The sequence below is a fragment of the Brassica napus genome, chromosome C6 (assembly GCF_020379485.1).
Source record: "Brassica napus cultivar Da-Ae chromosome C6, Da-Ae, whole genome shotgun sequence".
NCBI lineage: Eukaryota > Viridiplantae > Streptophyta > Magnoliopsida > Brassicales > Brassicaceae > Brassica > Brassica napus.
In genome coordinates this window covers 35,889,878-35,897,955 of record NC_063449.1, presented here as the reverse complement: position 1 = coordinate 35,897,955, position 8,078 = coordinate 35,889,878, and the positions used below count along the sequence as shown (strand labels likewise).

The following is an 8,078-nucleotide window of genomic DNA, read 5'->3' as shown; positions in this document are numbered from 1 at the left end:
GGTTTTTAAGTAGATTTGATGATTTTAGAAGTTTTTTTATGATAGATGTTTGTTAGGGTGATTGGGTAGGATTGTGATTTGTTGTGTAATAGGTTTAGAATTGTGATTTGGTTGTGTTGAATTGATTTAGAACTTTTTTTTTATAAATTGTTTAGTATTTTTGTATTTACAAAACGTTTTTTCTATATAAATTCGATTTTACAAAACGTTTTTTGTATATAAATTCGATTTTTGGATTTATAAAAGATGATTTCATATTTATAAAAATATTTATATTTATTAAAACTAATTTTGTATTTATAAAACATTTTTTTGATTTATAAACACTATTTTTTTTATTTTTGTATTTATAAAAATTATTTTTAAATATACAAAACGTTCTTTGTATATAAATTCGATTTTTGGATTTATAAAAGATGATTTCATATTTTAAAATTAATTTTGTATTTATAAAACATTTTTTTGATTTATAAACACTATTTTCTTATTTTTTGTATTTATAAAAACTATTTTGTATTTATAAAAAGATGATTTCATATTTTTAAAAATATTTATATTTATTAAAACTAATTTTTGTATTTATAAAACATTTTTTTATTTATAAAAACTATTTTATTATTTTTTGTATTTTAAATATGTTTTCTATTTCAATTTTAAACACTATTTATAAATACTATTTTATTATTTTTTGTATTTATAAAAACTATTTTGTATTTATAAAAAGATGATTTCATATTTATAAACATATTTATATTTATTAAAACTAATTTTGTATTTATAAAACATTTTTTTTATTTATAAAAACTATTTTATTATTTTTTGTATTTTAAATATGTTTTCTATTTCAATTTTAATTTTATATTTTCGAATTTCAATTTAAAAAAATAAATTTATAATTTTTTTTTTTAATTTTGGAAATATTCCGAGGAAGTTTATCCCTCGGAATATTCCGACGACATCTTCCTCGGAATATTCCGAGGAATTTCCGACGAACTTGTGGTCCTCGGAATTTCTTCGGAAATTCATTTCCTCGGAATTCCGTCCGAAATTTCTGAGGGATTTCCGAGGAAAGATGAATTTCCGAGGAGTTATTTCCGAGGACTTTTTTCGTCGGTATGTCGTCGGAATAGCGTTATTCCGACGACTTACCGACGATTTTTTCCTTCAGTATGCCGTTGTTTTCTTGTAGTGTACCACTCTAAACTTCTGTAAATCAAAAACTGGTTGTAGTTATCATTTACAGTTGCAGATAAATAAAACATTTTTCTTTTTGATATAAATATTTTATTGAGCATATTTCTTATATTGATCAACGTTAGAGAATTTTAAGAATATTTAGGAATAACGAATGCTAGATATATGGCAATGAAGTTATTAACCTCCACGAAATTAACATGAGCAATAAGTTTGGGTAGGTCGTAATCTTTATTTTGGGATTATACGAGGCATGAACTAATTAATAATCCAGTTTTGAATTAGATAACTCAGAGTTTACAATCAAGTTGGGCTCCCAATCAAGTTTTGGTTAATTATTTATCAATATGATTGTATTTACTGGTTTTAGATATAGACCGGGTTGAATTTTTAATTTATTTATCAATGTGATGGTATTTGTTTGTTTGACGACACAAAATAGTTCATTTATCAATTTATTTTCTACACGTAATTGTTATGAAAACAGGTTAATTGCAACAGATATTAATGTAATTGTATCTCGGTTTGTGCATGTATTTTTGTTTGTGCAAGAAACGTCTATTAGTCGTTGGTTAAGAAAACAAGTCAGGTGGCATGACTGATTGTATCTCGTCGGTTATGAAAACTTATGTCTATTAATCGTCAGTTATGTAATTATATCTCGGTTTGTGATTGTAGATAAATCATAAAAATCTAGATTCAATGGTTTGGTTTTTACTCTATGAAAATTTAATTTAAAAATGAAAATATTAACTCGCGGGTTTGTTATGGCGTTAATTAACTCAGTGGTATGGATTGGTAATTATACTGAAAACTTCAAGGTTATTTTGAATTTATACTTCAATTTTAATAGTTTAAGATTTATGGCCGCTGACCTTTTTTTTAACAGTACAAGTGTTTTACTCTATCTTACATGGAAACGGAAGCGGATGCTTGGAAGCGGAAGCGTATGGAAACGTAGAAGTAATTTTTTTAAAAAAAATTAAGAAGCGGATAAGTGCTGGAAGCGTATCTATATATATACATATATAAGAAGTTTTTCAAAATATAGAATTAAAAGTTTTATTATTTAAATTTAAAATAAAGCATTTATTCATTTATAATAATTTTGAAATGATTTTATATTAAAACTATGAAAATACACATAAATTAAATTTAAAAGAAATTATTATATTAATTATTTTTAATACTTTAGAATTAATTGACATAATATATTTGAATATATGATTTATCTTTAATAAAAACTTCAATGCATAAAGATAATTTATAGTATTAATTTTAATATTTGTATATTTCTATTCTCTCTACTAAATACTATTAAAATTTGGATTTTATATAAATTAAAAATTATAATTTTATTTTTTTTATTGATATAAGATATTGTGTTTTTTTTTTAAAGAATGGAAGCGTGATTCCAAAACGGAATCGTAAGCTTCTAACGTGTTCTTAAAGAGAATATTTTAGAAGCGTTTTGGAAGCGAGATTCCGTAAGCTTCCATGAGGTTCCGATTCCGATTCCGGTTCCGAAGCAGGAAGCGGACGTCCGATGAAGCTTCCGTGCAACGTAGGTTTTACTGGAGTAAATCATAATTATATTTATTTTTTGTTTTAGTGCAGTTATTAGTATAGCTAACTATAAGTACAAAAATAAAAAGAGAAGAACTTCAATAAAACATTGAGATATATTTTGGAGAGGAGTGAAGTGAGTTTGTGGTTTCTATTACTTTAGAGGTGTTCTAATAGAAACGAGTGGTCCAATTCTTGGACGAGAGGAAGCGGAAGACTTGGAGAAGCCAACCCAAACAGACAAGTTGACGCAAGACTTGCTAAGTCACAACCCGAAAAGCGGTTTCTACTTCTTCTTTTTAAAGAGACCGAGTGAAGCATACAGTAACACGCATTACTCGAAAAAGATATGATGATCCGAAGCTATTGTTATTGCTTTTCTGGTATTATTATAACCATATATTTCTCCCTCCTAATCCACACTCTTGCTTCTACTACGCTCCACTTTTGCCTCCCCGACCAGAGAGATGCTCTTTTGGATTTCATAGGCGAGTTTTCGATCAATGAGTCCAACGCAAGTCCGTGGAATAAGAGCAGTGACTGCTGTCACTGGAAAGGTGTCACATGCGATGATAAATACGGCCAGGTTATATCACTTGACCTTCGTTACAGTTTTCTAAACGGTTCTTTGAAAACTAGCAGTAATCTTTTCAGACTCCAATATCTTCTTCACCTAAACCTTAGTGAGAACAATCTCCAAGGAGAGATTCCTTCTTCAGTAGCAAACCTTTCTCGTCTCTTAGAACTTGATCTTGGGAATAATCATTTGGTAGGTGAAGTTCCGGCTTCCATTGGAAACTTAAACCAGCTAAGAGTATTGTTTCTTGATCACAATAGTTTAAGTGGCAATGTTCCTTTCTTATTAGCCAATTTAACTAAAGCTTTCCCATTTTAGAATCCTCTCTAATAACTTCACATCCACACTTTCATCAAACATGAGTTGGTTCCACAACTTGGAGTATTTCGATGTTAGTGAAAACTCATTTTTGGGCTTTTTTCCTAAATCCTTGTTCTCGCTTCCTTTGTTAGAATATGTTGATTTGGGAGGAAACCAATTCATGGGACCTATACAGTTTGGGAATACATCTTCATCATCACCAAAGCTTTATTTTCTAAACCTTGCCCATAACAAATTTAATGGCCCAATCCCGGAATCCATATCTAAATTTCTTTATCTCAGCCAATTAATTATATCTTAGCCACAACAATTTCACTGGACTAATCCCTGGATCTATATCAAAGTTAGCCAACCTCAAGGATTTACATCTTTCCAACAATAAGTTGAAAGGTGAAATACCAAGTTTCTTATGGAGATTGACATCAATGACTCTTTCCCACAACTTTCCAGCAGTTTTGAAAACACTTCAATACAAGAAACATTGCTCCATATGCTGAATTTACGTTCAAATTCATTCCAAGGACCGTTTCCCCTATGGATCCTGCAAGCTTAAAGGGTTATGCTTTTTAGATATGTCTAACAATCTCTTCAACGGGTCAATTCCTCCATGTTTAAAGAATCCCATGGTTCCTCTTATAGACTTAAGTCTGCGTAATAATAATTTCAATGGAGTTCTTCCGGATATATTTGCCAATGCTACCAAGTTAAGATCACTGGACGTTAGTTACAACCAGCTGGAGGGAGATTTTCCAAAGTCCTTCATGAATTGCAAAGCTCTGCAACTTGTGAATGTGGAAAGCAACAAACTCAAGGACAAGTTTCCATTGTGGTTAGGATCTCTACCATCACTACATGTTCTCATCCTCAGATCAAACGAGTTCTATGGGCCGTTGTATCATAACCACATGTCCATTGGCTTTCAGAGTTTAAGAGTGATAGATGTTTCACATAATGACTTCTCTGGAACTCTCCCACCTAACTACTTTTTCAGCCGGCTTGAAATGACCACATTACCTGAAGAAAATGACTACATGATAGATTTTGTGAATGCTACCAGCCTAGGGAAGTTAATAATAGCGCCCAACCCTGTTTTGTTTATTATAAGCCCAGCCCTATTTTAATTCAGCCTTATTTTAATCCTATTATAATTAAGGGTTAAGGTTGGTACCAGAGTTCTATCTCGCTGCTCCGCTAATTTTGTGTTAATTGTTGATGAGTTCTATTTCGGTAAGCTCGTCTTTGAGCGCAAGGTGGAGCTCTCCTCTACTGAAGTTCTGTTTTACTCTACTGCCTCTCGACATTTTTTTTCTTCGTGTCTTTGTTAGTTTTTTATGGGTTTGTGTTGTATCCATCGTTTGGCTCCGGGTGGTACATGTTACCTCGCCGGCTTATGGTTCTGGAAGGAATGTATTCCTTGCCGGCTCTGGTTTGTAAGAAATGATGTTTTTGTGTTTAATATAATCTACAGATGACAAAAAAAAGGTTGGTACTAGAGTTAGCTCATTTAATTGAAAAAAATATTTCATTTATTTTTGTTCTTAAATTTTAAAGATAAAACTAGAAAAATTAAGATATGATATGATTTTTTCTTCTAATTTGTTGAGCATCAAAATCAAAAGTTTTCCTCCCATAATTGCAAAATCGAGTTTTTGTTCCACAAGTAAGAATAAAGTTTTTCCGTCAAAAAACAAAAATTGTGTTTTTTTCCACCAAAACCTAATTTGAGTTTTCCACCAAAACCACAAAATCAAGTTTTCCCGCCAAAACCGCAAAATCGAGTTTTCGCGCAAAAACCGCAAAATCGAGTTTTCCTGTCAAAACCGACAAATCGAGTTTTCCCGCCAAAACTGTAAAATCGCGTTTTCCCGCCGAAACAGCAAAATCAAGTTTTCCGCCGAAACCGGCAAATCGGGTTTTCCCGCCAAAACTGTAAAATCGCGTTTTCCCGCCGAAACAGCAAAATCAAGTTTTCCGCCGAAACCGGCAAATCGGGTTTTCCCGCCAAAACCGCAAAATCGAGTTTTCCCGCAAAAACCGGCAAATCAAGTTTTCCTGTCAAAACCGGCAAATCGAGTTTTCCCGCCAAAACTGTAAAATCGCGTTTTCCGGCCGAAACAGCAAAATCAAGTTTTCCGCCGAAACCGGCAAATCGGGTTTTTCCGCCGAAACCGCAAAATCGAGTTTTCCCGCCAAAACCGGCTAATCGAGTTTTCCCGCCAAAACCGTGAAATTGAGTTTTACGGGTTTTCCAGAAAAACTTAATTTTACGTTTTCACGGGAAAATTCGATTTTGAGGTTTTGGCGAAAAACTCGATTTTGATTTTTTGGCTGAAAAACTCGATTTTGAAGTTTTGACGAAAAACTTGATTTTGCGTTTTCGGAGGAAAAACTCGATTTTGTTGTTTTAGTTGAAAACTCGATTTTGCGGTTTCGACGGAAAGTTTCGTTGTTTAGTTTTTGGCGAGAAAACTCGACTTTAAGTTTTTTTTGGTGAAAAACATTATTAAATATTGTATAATAGCTGTGTGAATCAAAATAAAAAGGTTAGAATTTTAAACCCAGGTCCTATTAGGACCAATCCTATTTAAACCCTATTTAAAAAATGAAGTTTAGGGTTATAAATGGGTTTGCTGTGTTGAACCCATATTAACATCCAGGCTGGATGACACATGGTCGTTTTCTTGGATGATTCTACGATTTATAGTTCCATGAAAATGGTGAATAAAGGAGTAGAGACAAGGTTTGAGCGAATTCGACAAGACTTCAAAGCTATTGATTTGTCCGAAAACAGAATTTATGGCAAAATCCCCGAGTCCACCGGCTTCTTAAAAGCATTGTGTCTTCTCAACTTGTCAGGTAATGCCTTCACTAGTGATATCCCACGATCCCTGGCAAATTTGACAAATCTCGAGGCTTTAGATCTCTCGAGTACCAAGCTGTCAGGTCAAATCCCACAAGGTCTTAGTGATCTCTCCTTTTTGTCATACATGAACTTCTCTCATAACCTTCTCAAAGGTCCAGTTCCAAAAGGCACACAGTTTCAAAGCCAGAAATGTTCTTCATTCTCGGATAACCAGACCTTGGACTCTACGGTCTCCAATACATCTGTGGAGAAACTTACATCACAAATCCTACATCACATATTCCCGAGGAATTTTCTGAGTTGAAGGAACAATTGTTTTGGGTAGCAGCTGCAATAGCATATGTAACTGGTGTATTATGTGGATTGGTGCTTGGACATATCTTCATATTACATAATCTTGAGTGGTTCACAGAAAAGTTTGGTAAAAAACACTCAGTCACCACATCTCTTGCAGTTTCTCTCTAATTAACATTTATCATGTTGCCCAACGTATTGTTCGTGTTTGTAATTGATTTGCCACGTGTGTTGTCCACAAGACCCGTTGGGCTTGTTTGTATTTTCTACTTAATGTTTTGTAATACAAGTCTTTCCTGTTTGGTGGTATTGGTCTAAAATCTTGGCTTGAGAATGTACACGGGAACATCCATCCTCCTACTCATCATTTCTTCAACTTGTGGTAGTCTAGAAAAAAGTCTTCTATTACGAACATAATTTACTGTCCACTCGTGTTACATACGTAGTAAACCGAGAGCAAGAAAGAGCTATTTTTCTTGCTTTGTACCTTTAATCGGGTGATGACGTGAAATAGCTCCAAATTTAATTTAATTAGTTTGTTATGTTAGTGTTTGGTGGGGAGTCTACTTTCTGTGTGGATCGTGGATTAAGGAAAACTCACCATCTTTGTTGTTCCTACCGGCTACCTCTCCTCTCTCCAACCTTTTTCTTTTCTTTTCATCATTTACTCAATTTTGAAGCATATCTATTATTTTTTTCCATCTGAATTTCATTATAAGATTAAGGTTTCCATAACATACAACCAACTACTAATTAGACAAAACACTTCAACAACAAAAAGCTCCTAACACCTCATACTATTCACCTACAATCTTCCTCCCGACCACAATTTTGAAGCATGTATATAAAAATAATTGAAGCTTAATTGATTAAATATTTCTAGAGATGGATGACCTTCCATATCATAACTTGGAAGACATTTGAGATTAGCTGAGAGATGGCACAAATAACAAGTGCTATTTTCTTTTGAAGGGAAAATCAAGTGTATGCAATTCAACCATTCAAATGAAATCTCTTCCATCTCAATTCTCAAACCAACTTTACAGTACCAATTCATTGAGCTGTCACTTTGGACAAAGAACAACAGATCCAACAAAGGTATGAAGGCATATGTGTGCACAAAGTTTGCCTACTTGTTTGCTTAACCTACTTTTCTAATCAGCCCATTTTGTCGATCATATGGTAAGCAGAGACTCAGCATAACTATAAAGCACCGAGCGTTTTATCTACCAGTAATACACAATAATACTACGCAATTGAATA

At 32.9% G+C, this 8,078-nt stretch overlaps 1 pseudogene; it reads left to right on the top strand.

The window, feature by feature from the left end:
• The first annotated feature begins 2,876 nt into the window (after positions 1 to 2,876).
• Positions 2,877 to 7,124, top strand: LOC106400985 (annotated as a pseudogene).
• The last annotated feature ends 954 nt before the right edge of the window (positions 7,125 to 8,078 follow it).